This window comes from Rattus norvegicus, chromosome 7 (assembly GCF_036323735.1).
Source record: "Rattus norvegicus strain BN/NHsdMcwi chromosome 7, GRCr8, whole genome shotgun sequence".
Taxonomy (NCBI): Eukaryota; Metazoa; Chordata; class Mammalia; order Rodentia; family Muridae; genus Rattus; species Rattus norvegicus.
Window position 1 is genome coordinate 133,580,082 of NC_086025.1, and position 13,414 is coordinate 133,593,495.

At 49.3% G+C, this 13,414-nt stretch overlaps 2 long non-coding RNA genes across 5 annotated transcripts; one reads left to right on the top strand and one right to left on the bottom strand.

Moving 5' to 3' along the window:
- The first annotated feature begins 104 nt into the window (after positions 1-104).
- On the top strand, positions 105-11,678 carry LOC134479579 (uncharacterized). 4 transcript variants are annotated; one of them, XR_010053111.1, is made up of 4 exons: positions 105-843; positions 3,037-3,114; positions 3,231-3,467; positions 8,066-11,678. It is a non-coding gene; the product is annotated as an uncharacterized LOC134479579 (long non-coding RNA). The 4 variants fall into 4 exon arrangements; XR_010053113.1 differs by having other exon boundaries at positions 349-843; positions 3,377-3,467; XR_010053112.1 differs by lacking the exon at positions 105-843 and having other exon boundaries at positions 2,614-3,467; positions 8,066-8,654; positions 8,806-11,678.
- A 269-nt stretch (positions 11,679-11,947) lies between these two features.
- On the bottom strand, positions 11,948-13,407 carry LOC134479580 (uncharacterized). The gene is made up of 2 exons (XR_010053114.1): positions 12,509-13,407; positions 11,948-12,201 (listed from the first exon to the last, which is right to left on the bottom strand). It is a non-coding gene; the product is annotated as an uncharacterized LOC134479580 (long non-coding RNA).
- Positions 13,408-13,414: the final 7 nt, after the last annotated feature.

The window sequence follows — 13,414 nt, forward strand, 5'->3', positions numbered from 1 at the left end:
ACCTTCCCTTCAGCCGAGGTTTGGGCAGTGACAACCGTGACTCTCTGGTGGTCAAGTGCCCTTCTCAAAGGCGAACCTCAAGTTCATGTCTTGTCCTCCAGGCTGGGAAAGGAGAGGGAACTCGGATGTCACTCAGGCTCAGGGCCTCCGGAGCAGCTGTGTCCCCCTTGCTCATCCCAGAGAGACCAGGGTCCGGGACGCTATGCTCAACATCCTTTCCCACCTTCCGGAGGGCCGGGGTCCTACCCACCACCTGCGGGCTAGTCATGCCCAAGAAGGTGTGAAAAGAAAAGCAAAGTTTGACGTAATGGAGAAAAACAAGCCACTGTTTTGGGACCGTGCTGGTGGGGAGGGGAGGGTTTGTTTTTTCTACTGACTTTTGAAGGTAGAGGAAGGTTTAGAGGCCGATTAGGGGGCCAGGGGAAACGAAGGTTTGGGGGGTAATGGACAAAAGAAGAAAGACCAGGGGGCCGAGAAAGAATGAGAGGAGACAATAGAAGAGCGTCAATCCAGCCAAGTGGATTCCCAAAAGTCAAGCTTTTGCTGTCAACCTAGTCTGTTTCCCTCTTCCCCCTCACCCCACACACAGGTTTCCGTGGTCTAGGATGTCCTCCGCAGACCGTGCAGAAGCAGCATTAGGAGAAAGCGGATGAAGAGTAAAGCCCTTGCCAGACAGTTCCTTAAACCTCTCGGGGCAAGCGCACACTGAGGGGAGGAGAGGGAGCAGCAAGGGCTGGTTTTGACCAACAGGTACACTCCAGGCTGCCTGCATCTTGCTGGCTACTGGTGCAGCAGAGCTGGGCTGTCTGCTGTTTTCCTGGGACCCGCTAGGAGGCCCTGAGGGTGAGTCAAGAACCAGAAAGCTTGGGGTTTTATCCCAGCTCTTCCATTAGCTGTCTAGGCAAATAATGCAGTTTAGTTTTACAAAAGGAGGTAGAGTCTGGCCCCACCCCACCTGTGGGGCCAGCTGCTGGAGAGGCTGCAAACAAGTGAGCCTGTTGGGAAACAGCCTGAACAACAAAGACACTCTCTCTCTCTCTCTCTCTCTCTCTCTCTCTCTCTCACACACACACACACACACACACACACACACACATCACACACACACAGCCCCAAGACACACCCCACATGCATGCACATACACAGATGCCCACAGAAACATACCCTCACACATTCCCCACATATGTGCTCACACACTCACACACTCACACACACTCACACACACACACACCACACAACACAGACATAGCCCCCAGACACACCCCACATGCGTGCACAGACACACATGCACACAGAGACATACCCCACACATGAGTGCTCACACATGCACACCAGTGCATACTGGAGCTCTCACACACATTCACACGCATATGCACACACACAGCACCTACACCACACACACACACACACACACACACACACACACACACACACACACCTCAGAAAAAGAAAAGAAAGGCTGGGGTTGTAGCTCAGTACAATGCTTGCCTAGTATGAGCAAAGCCCTGGTCCGTCCTCAGCCATCAAGCTGAGGGCACTTGCCTGTACTCCCAGCACTCAGGAGCTTGAGGCACACTGATCACAAAGTGAGTTCCCACACCAACCCGGGCCACAGAGTAGACACTGCTTTAAACAAATAGAGTGGGGCAGGGGAAGGCTGGAGAGCCGACTTAGTGTTTAAGAGCAATGCTGGTCTTCCAGAGTTCAGATCCCAGCACCCACAGAGGGTGGCTCACAACCTCCTGTAACTTCAGCTCCAGGGGACCTGACACCTTTTTCTAGTAGGTACTACTAGCACATGCTTGGCGTACAAATACATGAATAAAACCAAATCTCTGGGTTGGAGAGATGGCTCGGTGGTTAAGAGCACTGACTGCTCTTCCTGAGTTCAATTCCCAGCAACCACATGGTAGCTCACAGCCATCTGTAATGGGATTCGATGCCCTCTTTTGGTGTGTCTGAAGACAGCTACAGTGTCCATAAAATAAACAAATAGTTTCTAAAAAAAGAAAGAAAGAAAAACCAAATAAACAGAAAAACAAATCTCCTTCAAAAGCTTAATTACCACAGCGCCAGCTTTGAATTTTTAGAAGAAGGGTGTCTAAGGGAGACTAAGGTCACCATAGACCCAGTACTGCTTCACAGGCAGTGGCCACGTGGTTGCAGGGTATTGGGAAACGTTCTGGGATGCACCCATGATCTACTCACCTCCTGAAGGTCTTGTCTCTGAATACCATCATGTGTGGGTTTGGATTTCAACACAGGAATGGGGCGAGAGAAGTAACCACCTGTGATAGCTGGAGCCAGAGCAGGCGCAGGAAGTGAAAGGGGAATTGCCAGAGAGGAGGCAGGAGGAGCCCACACCAGGAGAGCTGGGCTACACAGCCTGGGTTCTTTCTAATGAACTGGACCTTTTTTCTTTGTCTTGTAAAGTCTTCCGAACATTTATTTCTTCCAAGAATCCTTCTCAAGTCTGAGTACCACACTGTTATAAAAGGATTTTGCGGGGCTGGGGATTTAGCTCAGTGGTAGAGCGCTTACCTAGGAAACACAAGGCCCTGGGTTCGGTCCCCAGCTCCGAAAAAAAAAAAAAAAAAAAAAAAAAAAAAAAGGATTTTGCTTCTATTACATCACTGTCCCAATAACTTTGTAATATAATTTGTAGTTTGTAAGTCACTTGTTTGATTCTTTTTGTTTATTGCATTTACTCTGAGGGGGGAGGGGGGAGGGAGAGAGAGAGAGAGAGGAGAGAGAGGGAGAGAGAGAGAGAGGAGAGAGGAGAGAGAGAGAGGGAGGGAGAGGGATAGAGAGAGGGAGGGAAGGGTGTCCGGTGTTCCCTTGTAGGTCAGAGGACAACTTGGTTCTCTCCTTCAACCATATGGGCGGGTTCTAGGAATCAGTCTCAAGGGAGGAGCAAGCACCTTTACCCGCTCAGTCCTCTGGACAGCACCTCTATTTCTTGAATATATATATGGTTCACCCAAAAGATAAATAACAAGGCCTTTCTTCCTCCCTCGGTCTGCTCATCCCCTCCAGGCACCCAACCTGTGAAAGACAGTGGACAGAGAGAACCTTCTTTGTCATGGTGCCAGAAAGCTCCAGCAATCTTGGCAGGTAAACCTTGGGTTCCCACCCTCCATGTCATAGAACAACCGAGTTCTGCCAGGATCCATGAATGTACTCTAACCCTGCCCTCCGTTGCACGGGCAACTTTGTCTTCCCCTTCTCAGCACCAGTCAAAGACACCCACTGCTGGGTGTGAGGTGAAGGCTACCACAGCAGTGGCTCATGTCTGTCTCCGGAGGACAGCCTCTCCGGTGTGACGTACAGAACAGCATCGCCAGGGCGGTCTAAGCTGCTGCTTTTCATATAACAGGAGAGAAGATTCAGCCTCACTGGTCCCTGAAGTCCTGTGAGGAGACCGAGGAGGAATCCGGGTGCTGCTGACAATGCGAGGCAGCCTTAGGGTGAGGAGCCAGGATTTTAGAAAACATTCCTAGGGCAAGGGCTACAGCCAAAGCACGCTCCACTTTTAAACCATCTCCGAAAAGCATTTGCACTGTTTTCTTCTACTCGATTTTAGCAGTGATGTAAGGTTACATTGCCGGGCCGCCGTCACTGTCTCTGACAGAGCTCCCTACGGTTCAAAGGGTAAATATGTTGTGGATTTTTAAAAAGTTTTTGCACAGTAACAAGGTGAGGAACATTTTAGCTCATAAATTATTTACCAGCCCTCGCAGGCATAATGGGCTGCGTGCATATTCATCATTCTGTCATGCATAATTCATAAGACGTTCCCTTCAACGGCCTGGAGAAGCAAAGGAGGTTGTTGGCTGAAGTGTTGAAGAAATGAGGGCTTTTGTCCTTCATCCCGCTTCTGTGATAAGTCTCTACACACACACACACACACACACACACACACACACACACATATAACGTTAGAGGAAAATTATCAGTGACACGCAGACGTGCAAACAAGGGGAAGAGACAAAGCAGGAAGTGAATTGGCAGAATCCACCAGTATCCATCACTGACCCATGCCTCAGCATAGGATGTGTGACCCATAGCTGGACATGCCCCCTTTTCTGCTGAGGTAAGGAGGGAAACAGGGTCTTGCTACATAGCTCAGGTTGGGAGAGAATGATGCTGTTGGTTGAAATGTTCAAGGTCTACAGAACATTCTACATAGACCAGGTTGGCCTCAAACTTGTGACAGTCTTCCTGCCTCAACCTCCTGATGGGATGTGGGAATTACTAGTGTGCCGTATTCATGCAACAAAAGAGTTGTTTCAACAAAACTTGTAGGGTTGTAGCTAATAATTGACACTGGTGCTGGAAGATATACATGTTCAAGCCTGGGACCAGCCTGGTCTACATAAGCTAGCCAGGGCTACATAGTGAGGCTCTGTTTTGAAAGAAAGAAAGAAAGAAAGAAAGAAAGAAAGAAAGAAAGAAAGAAAGAAAGAAGAAAAGAAGTTAGGTGTGGCTGCACATGCCTTTAATCCCAGCACAGCAAAGAAGGCACATCTCTATGAATTCAAGGCCAGCCTAGTCTACGAAGCAAGTTCCAGGGCAGCCAAAGGTACATAGTGAAACTTTGTTACAAGACAAACATACAAGAAGTATTTGTTAAAAGAAAAACCAAGGGCAGAGCATTTCTGGCGCAGGCTTTTAGATCCAGCACTTGGGAGACAGAGGCAGGCAGATCTCTGAGCAAGGCCAGAGTGAGGCCAGCCTGGGCTACGGAGTGAGTTGCAGGACAGCCAGGGCTACACAGAGAATCCCTGTCTCGAAAACAAAGTAAAACAAAACAAAAGCAAACAAAAACAGAAAAACCAAACCAACCAAAACAAAACAACACCCCCCCCCAAAAAAAAGAAAGAGAAAAAGGAAAAACAAGGGATCGGAGAGATGTCTTCACTATTAAGATCAAGCCTTGCTCTTGTAGAGGACCTGAGTTGGTTCCCATGCACACTTGGGATGTTCACGACCACCTGTAGCTTCAGCTCCAGGGGGAATCCAGCACTTCCAGCCACTATGGTCACGCTTGTAGTGCACACAAATACAGATTCATAGATTTAGAGGAAAATTTAAGAAGCAAGGAGCTAGAGTGGTCATTCAGTGGGTAATAGCACTTGCGGCTCTTCTGGAGAACTTGGATTTACCTCCCAGCCTGTAACTCCTGTTCCAAGGGACCTGACACCCTCTTCGGGCCTCTGAGGGTACTACATGCCTGTGGTCCGCATAAAGGCACACACGTATCTACACAAATAAAACTGAAATTAAAATTAAGATAAGAGTACTGGGGAGATGGCTCAGCAGTCAAGAGCACTCGCTGCTTCTCCTCCTGAGTTCAAATCCCGGCAACTACGATCCCAGCTGTTCCGCCGTTTAAGACAGGAACACCAAAAGGTCAAGACTCTGTCCTGGAATTCGCTGTGTACACCAGGCTGGCCTCAAACTCACCAAGATCCACCTGTCTCTGCCTGCGCCACTGGCTTGTCAGTGCCATGTGTTTGTGACTTAGGAAGCTAATACAGAGAGGGCTGCCTTGGATTACATAGGGACACAGCTTTAAAATAAACTAAATAAATAAAGCCGGTGAAATGGCTTCGTGTGTAACATTAACCAGGCAAGCCACGTCAATATTATTATCCTTTTATCTGATCCCCATAGGACGTCCCTGAGGTAGATATAATATTCAGGATTAAAAACTTGAAATAAAGAGAAAATGGAGTTAGTGAGCAAAAGGAGATCAAGGCCTGGGGGGTGTTGTCCTTTCTTACTCCACATGCTTTAGTTCCTGTCTTCCTAAGTCCTCAGAATGATCAAAAGCCACCATTTCCACAGCAGAAACATCTCGTGAGGCCATGTTTTCCGTGAATCGATTTTATTTATTTATTATTGCCTATTTTATTTTTTCATATTTTTTGGTTATTTATTTACATTTCAAATGTTATCCCCCTTCCCGTTTCCCCTCCACAACCCCCATCTCCTCCCGTCATCCCCTTCCTCTATGAGGGTGCTCCCCCACCCGCCCACCCACTCCTGCCTCACCACCCCGACATTTCCCTATGCTGGGTCACCAAGTCTCCACAGGACCAAGGGCTCCCTTCCCATCGATGGGCCGATCTCTGCTGGAACCGATTTTATTTATTATGTATGTTTTCCTTTGTTCCTCTGTTCGGCCAGTGGCAGTGGATTTATTTTTCTGGGGCTGGAGAGATAGCTCAGAGGACAGGCTGCTCCTCTCTCAGAGAACCCAGGTTTAATTCCCAGCACCCACATGGAAACCAGAACCTGGAGATCCAGTTCCAGGATAACCATGCCCTCTTCTGGGCTCCACCTGCCTGTAGGTGTACCACACGTGTGCCTGGCGCTCTTGGAGACCATGAGAGGGTGCTGTTGCCAGAAACTGGAGTCATGGGCTGTTATAAGTGGCTGTGTGGGTGCTGCCAGTGCTCTGACCAGTGAGCCATCATTCCAGCCGTGAGGCTGGCTTTTTTTCCCCCTTAAGACTTATTTATTGTATATAAGTACACTGTCGCTGTCTTCAGACACACCAGAAGAGGGCATCAGATCCCATTACAGATGGTTGTGAGCCACCACGTGGAGGCCTCAGATCCCTAGACATGGAGCTACAGGTGGCTGCCAGATGTGAATGCTGGGGACAGAGCTCAGGTCCTCTGGGAGAGCAGTCAGTGCTCTTACCTGTGGCCATTCCTCCACCCGTTGTTCTGTTTTGAGACAGGGTTTCTCTGTGTAGCCCTGGCTGTCCTGGAACTCAGTCTGTAGAGCAGGCTGGCCTCAAGCAGAGATCTGCCTGCCTCTGCCTCCCAGGTGCTGAGAGTAAAGAAGGCATGTGCTCCCGCCCCTGTTCTTTATTTTTTTTAACTTTTATTTATTCATGGGGGTTTGTCGGTGTGTATGGCAGGGAAGAGGTGCTAGTGGCCTTGTGGGAATGTAAAATTGTGTAGGGGAGGGTTATCCCAAAAGTCTCAACTCCTTCCAGTCTGGGCAGACTGAGGAGCAGAGAAAGTAGCAAGTTATGTTCTTCTCAGGTAACTCTGAAAAACACACACGCGCGCGTGCGCACACACACACACACACACACACCCCCCACATGTATGCACACGCTCATAGACACAGCAAACAGCAAATATGCATACATGTACACTCTCTGACACAAACACCACACACACATACACACATGCATATATTAACCTGTACACACATACACAAAAACTACACATACAGGTACACACACACACACACACACACACACACACACAGTCACACATACCACACACAAACCTCTCAGAGAATAGTCAAATCTCAAACCCCAGAACCAGCAAAAAATACACATCCAAATTGCTCAATTTAATTGCATTTTAAACAAGTCTTAAGAATTCTAATGCATGGGCTGAGATTTCACAGACAGAATATACTAAAACCGATGGAGAGGAGGTCCAGCCAGGACACAGTAGGCTGCCCAGTGGTACAGTTAGTGCTTCACAGTTACTATGCATAGCAGGGTCTGCACCTTTCCTAAAAGGTCTTGCTGAGATTAGGAGAGAAGGCTCCATTTCCCACCAACTACCTGGTAATAGCTGTTCCCTTAGTTACATAGAGGCCAGCCACAGCTTTGAAAAGATTCCTTCGGGATTGGGGATTTAGCTCAGTGGTAGAGCGCTTGCCTAGGAAGCGCAAGGCCCTGGGTTCGGTCCCCAGCTCCGAAAAAAAGAACCAAAAAAAAAAAAAAAAAAAAAAAAAGATTCCTTCAAGGAACCTGCTGGATGCTTCCCCTAGCCCCAGCCCCCTCTTCTTTGGTCTGAGAACTAGGAGATTGCTTTAGTCTCTGTTACACATGTTGTGGGTGTGCTATAAAGGTGCACTTTCACAAAAAGATCTCAATTCGGACTAATGGAGACTAGAAGGCGGCAGGAAGAGTTACTTTGTAGTCGTTTGTGTTGCTGTAACAGGCTGCCCGAGAGTGGACAGTTTGTTTGGCTCGGGGCTATGGTTGTAAGGATACAAACAGCATGGTGTCTATGTTCTCATTCAGGGTCCACTGACTGCCTCGACCAGCAAGGGGACAGGCTAATTCAGAAGGGGACAAGCATGCCACGGCCTCACTTATAACAATTTACTTCTGCAAAAGCCGATCCTGCCCCAGAAGACTTAACTGGCCCTCACAAGGCTACCTTCCCGGAACCCTTTCCAGGCTGCCCCATCCCAATCACTGCCCACCGGCCCTGTCGGTCACTGGGGGCCAAGCTTCCAGCACAGGGACCTTCTGAGGACAAAGGACCATTTCAGCACCTTAAGTCATAGCTTACTCATCTCCGGGGCTGCATTTACTGGATTATGTTATGACTTTCCATTCAGAATCGATCTACTCCAAGGCGCATTAGAAGAGTTCATTAGCATCTTTGGCTCCTTCCCTCTGCGTCTCAAGATTATTACTGCTTCCCCCCTACCTCCCAGACAGGATCACACTATGTGGCCCTAATGTTCCGGAACTCTCTATGTAAACCAGTGTGGCCCCAAACTCACAGACATCCTCCTGCCTCTACCTTCATTCCTTCCTCGGCTCTACAGAAACACCCAGCAAGTACCACACCCAGAACAGCTCAAAGGGCCTCAGTCCTGAGGTGATTAAGTGATCAGAGACGTGAAAAAGTCAGAAAACAGCAGATAGGGAGGGAGGTAGACAGACAGCAGACAGACAGACAGCAGACAGACGTGGGGCAGGGGGAGGAAGAGAGAAAAGAAGACATACTGATTTTCCTTTTCCTTCCACAGGGTCCACCTTCCAAGTGGTGGGATTAGAGCTGTGCCCACTGTACCACCATTGATATTTTTAAATGACTTGAGGATTTAAACATGCCTGTAATGTGTTTCCATAAAACCCACTCTCTAATTTCTTCCCCTCTAATTTCTCCCTTATCCAACCCCATAATTTTCTTTCAGTTTCATGTGATTTTTTCGATTATTTTCTTGTTTTTTTTATTGCCCTGTATTGTCTGCATGTATGTATGTGCACCAAGTGATACCCTGTGCCCTATTGACCAGAAGAGGGTGTCAGATCCCTGAAGTTCCAGGCTGTTGTAAGTTGCCATGTGGATGCTGGGAACCAAGCTCTGTGACAGTGGCAAGTGCTTGTCACCCTGAGCCATCGTTCTAATCCTGGTCTATATTACTTTTTAAATCGTTTTAGTTGTGCTGGCAAGATGGCTCAGCAGGCGAAAACACTTGCCTTGTAAGCCCAGAGACCTGAGTTCTTCATGTGCAGCTAGAGGGAGAGAACTGACCTCACAGAATTGTCCTCTGGCCTTTATACCTGCACCGTGACACAAGTGCCCACCTGTTCACATCGCACACACATGTAAGCAATCATTGGTACTACTGTCTTAATTGAGATGTAATAGAGATATAATGAGCTGTACGTGTTTATAATACACATTTGATCTTTTTTACTCTTTGGAGAGCGTCTCACTATGGAACCCAGGGTGGTCTTGAACTCATAATTCTCCTGAGACAGCCTCTTAGGTGCTGGCTTTGCAGGTGTGCCAACTTTGTTGGTTTGTTTTGGAGGCATGATCTCTCTTCATAGTTTATCTGTCCTGAATGGAACTCACTCTATGTAGAGTAGGCTGGCCTCAAACTCACCTCCATTAAGACAATCCCCCAAAGACTTACCCCAGCCCAACCTAAATCTAGAAAAATCCTCATTGAGACTCACTCCCAAGGGATTCTGGGCTGTCAAGCTGACAATTAAAACCAACCATCACAAAGCCGAATGTGAAACGTTACATTGTAGCTCAGCTCAACAAATTGAGTTAAGATAATCACGTGCAGTGACCACAAGACCAGAGAAACCACTGGATCCTCTAGAAGTGGAGTTACAGATGGTTGTGAAGTGTCACGTGGGACCTGGGAATTAAACCTGGGTCCTCTGAAGGAGCATCAAGTGCTCTTAATCACCAAGCCGTCTCTCCAGCCCTAAGAAAAGTAAGTGATAGAATACAGTGCCCTACTCAAATGGGCAGTCTTCAGAAAAGCAACTCACTCTGCAGAGGTACCACTTAAGATGACAGAGAGAGGTGAACGTCTTTGAACCCTGACAAGTGGCCCATGAGACCCAGTAACTCCCTGTTGACTGTTACAGGAGAAGGGGGCTTCCTCTTAGTCACATGATCCCACTCTAGGCTTGCCCTCTGCCTGTCTTCTAGTATAATTCAATAAGTTCTTTGTCTTTTCCTGCCCTGGGTAAGTCCTTTTTATACAATGCACACCATCAGCTTCCAGACAGATGCAAGTTTTCTAAATCTATTTCTAAACTCCTTTCCTCTCTCTCCTACCCTCACATCTGGGCATTAGGTCAAATTTAGGTCACTCTCATTAGATTTTTTCATTTCTGTGATTTTTATGAAACTAGAATCCTTTCTGCAGTGTGTGCCTTTCTGCAGTGTGTGGTATTCTTTTGGAGTTCGAGGCTTGCTATGTTGTTGGTCTTGAAATCCTGCTTCAGCCTTTCAACTTCTTACAGCTATATTCTGATACACATCCAGAGCCTGTGATTGGACCTGGAACCGCCTGCCTCTTGGGGCCGCCTGCCTGTCTCTGCCTCCCTCGCTGTTGTCTCAGCTGTTTACGTGGGTGCCGGGTGTCCAGACTCAGGTTCTTTTTTTTTTTTTTTTGGTTCTTTTTTTCGGAGCTGGGGACCGAACCCAGGGCCTTGCGCTTCCTAGGTAAGCGCTCTACCACTGAGCTAAATCCCCAGCCCCCAGACTCAGGTTCTTATTGGTTGTACAGCAAATGTTTTACCAGTGAGCCGGCTCCCCAGTCTCTTCCTTAAAACTTTTTAAATTTAAATTTACTATTGCTAACTTATGTGTGTGCGTGTAAGCACTCCTGGAGGACAGAGGGCGACTTTCAGAAGTTGTTTTCTCCGTCCACTACGGGTTCTGGGGACTGTCCTCAGGTTATCTGGCTCTCATGGTCTGTACTTTACCTAATAAGGTGTGGCGGCACACACAAACACTTGTGCATACACAAACACGAATACACAAACTGTGATTATAAAACCCACATGACCCTGTCAGTTTCCTACTTAAAACTCTTCAGTAGCAAATCAGGGTCCTTCAGACAGAACACATTGTTTCCACACAGGCTCGGCTCTGGACTCAGCGTGGCCGGGCTCTTGCTTCTTCTTCAGCTTGTCTTTCACCAGTCCTGTCTTCTGTGATCTGGCCACACTACCTGGTTTTCACGCTGATCTCTCTAAGAGCTATGGCATGAGTGATGCACCCCCCCCACCCCGATCTTCTTCACTTATTTAGTGGCTATGCACTCCTCAAATTTCATCTCAGGCATCGTTTTCCCCCAGGAAACCTTCCCTGACCGAGGAGAAGGCAGTAGGCGCTCATCTATGTGCTTCCTAGCATCACAGACTGTGTACAGGGTGGCGCTAACCACTGCACTATGATTACAGTGGCTTTTCTAGGCTGCTGGTTTCGAAGTGGTGGGGGACTCTGCCCACCTCGTCGCAGTTGTTTCTCCAGCGCCTACGATGGAGCCTGACACAGTGGGCATTCATTGAGTATTTGCTACATTAATGTAAGAAAAGAGTGTTTGCTAAGTGAATACAGATGCGCCCTGCTGTCCTGACAGTGGCCAGCTGCTCCTTTGCTCTACCTGGTGGAGAAAGGAGGGAGCTGCAGCTCCTCATTTCCTCCGGGGTGGGGGTGGGGGTGGTCATTTGGCGGAACTCCTGCACCCCAGGCCTCGGGTCAGGATACCAGACACCTAGCATAGGTGGATTGGATCGACCAACCCGAGGGCAGCTCTCTCGTGCAGGAGTTAGCCCTAGGAGGGCCCGGATAGCGAATTAACCTTCATAAGACCGTTGTCCTGGGAAGGGTTACCCTGTATAGCATCTGCATTTTTTTTTATTTATCTGTTGTTATTATTTTTATTTCATCATGTCTATGGGTGCTTTGCTTTAGATAGTCAAGGAGATGCAAATACCACAGGCTTTATGATACTGATTTAATCCGAATCAAACTAATAATATAAACACATAAAGGGAATTTTTAAAATAACCTAAAAGAGTTCCCAAGCAGCCTTTATTTAGTGCAGCCTATACATGCTCTATGTGTCTACAGGAAAGCAAAATGGAAATCCTGATCCCGGAACCTGGAAGGCAGAACACAAAACTTGAGTCTGTAACCTGCCCTCGAGATCAGTTTTTCTTTTCTTCTCAAATGTTTATTTTTGTGTCTGCGTGAACCTACGACACGCATGCGCAGGTGGTCCCCAGGATGAACCAGATCAGCCTCTGGAAGAGCATAAGTGTTCTTGACCACTGAGCCTCCCCACCAGCCCCATCAGTGTTCTGTTGGAGAAGCAGGGATGCTCAGATAAGCCCGCTTGCCTCTCGGGCTGCTGTGTGGGACTGGATGAAACTGCATTTACAGGACGCCTTGCAAACTGTGATAGTCACCTGACACACAAGCAAGGCCTTCTTGGTGTTGGACGAATCCAGAATCCGTTCACCGAGGGCCTCTCGCTCCAGAGCCTCTCCGTCTCCTTGAGCGCGCACAACACAACTTCTGCAGACAGCTGCGTCGGTTCCTCACTCTGTGCGTGCCCATGAGGAAACGGGAAAAGTGTAATCACGGTCCTAAGAGACGTCGCCTCTACCCTTCAGGACAACTGGGAGTGGGCTAAGGCACACACAACGTCTGTAGGAGACTACAGGCCCCCTTAGGACGTGCCAGGCCAGGGTCAGCCTGCGCGGGGCACGGTCCATCTCAGGGCAGGAGCTTGATGCGGTGTCATGGTTTGTATCAGGGCGCCAAGCAGGGCGCGGGGACACGGTCTACCTCCGCACGGATCCGGGCGCGGGGGCAAGGTCACCGACCCCGGGCGCTGGACCGTCAATAGGAGGCCTGGAAGAACCGGAACGCGGGACAGGCTAGGATCTGAGGTCCAGAGGTGGCTCAGAGCAAGGGCGCCGCCCTAAGACAAGCCCTCTACGAACTTCAGGGCCCGGTGTGAGGGGTGGGCGGGGCACTGGTGAAGGCGGGGCATGCGGGGAGGAAGGGCTCGCGGTGAGGAGGAGGTGCGCGGTGAGGGCGGGGCCACGCAGGGAGGGCAAGGAGGGCGGGGCTACACGATGAGGGCGGGGAGCGCGGTCAGGGCGGGGCCACGCAGGTATGAGGGGCACGGGGTGAGGTGGGGCCGCGCAGGGAGAGCGGGGACCCCGGGGAGCGTGGGGAGGGCGGAGTCACGCAGGAATGAGGAGCTTGGGGTGAGGGCGGGACCACTCAGGGAGGGCGGAGTCACGCAGGGAGGGCGGGGCATGCGGTGAGGGAGGGGAGCGCGGTTTGGGCGGGGCCGCGCGGGA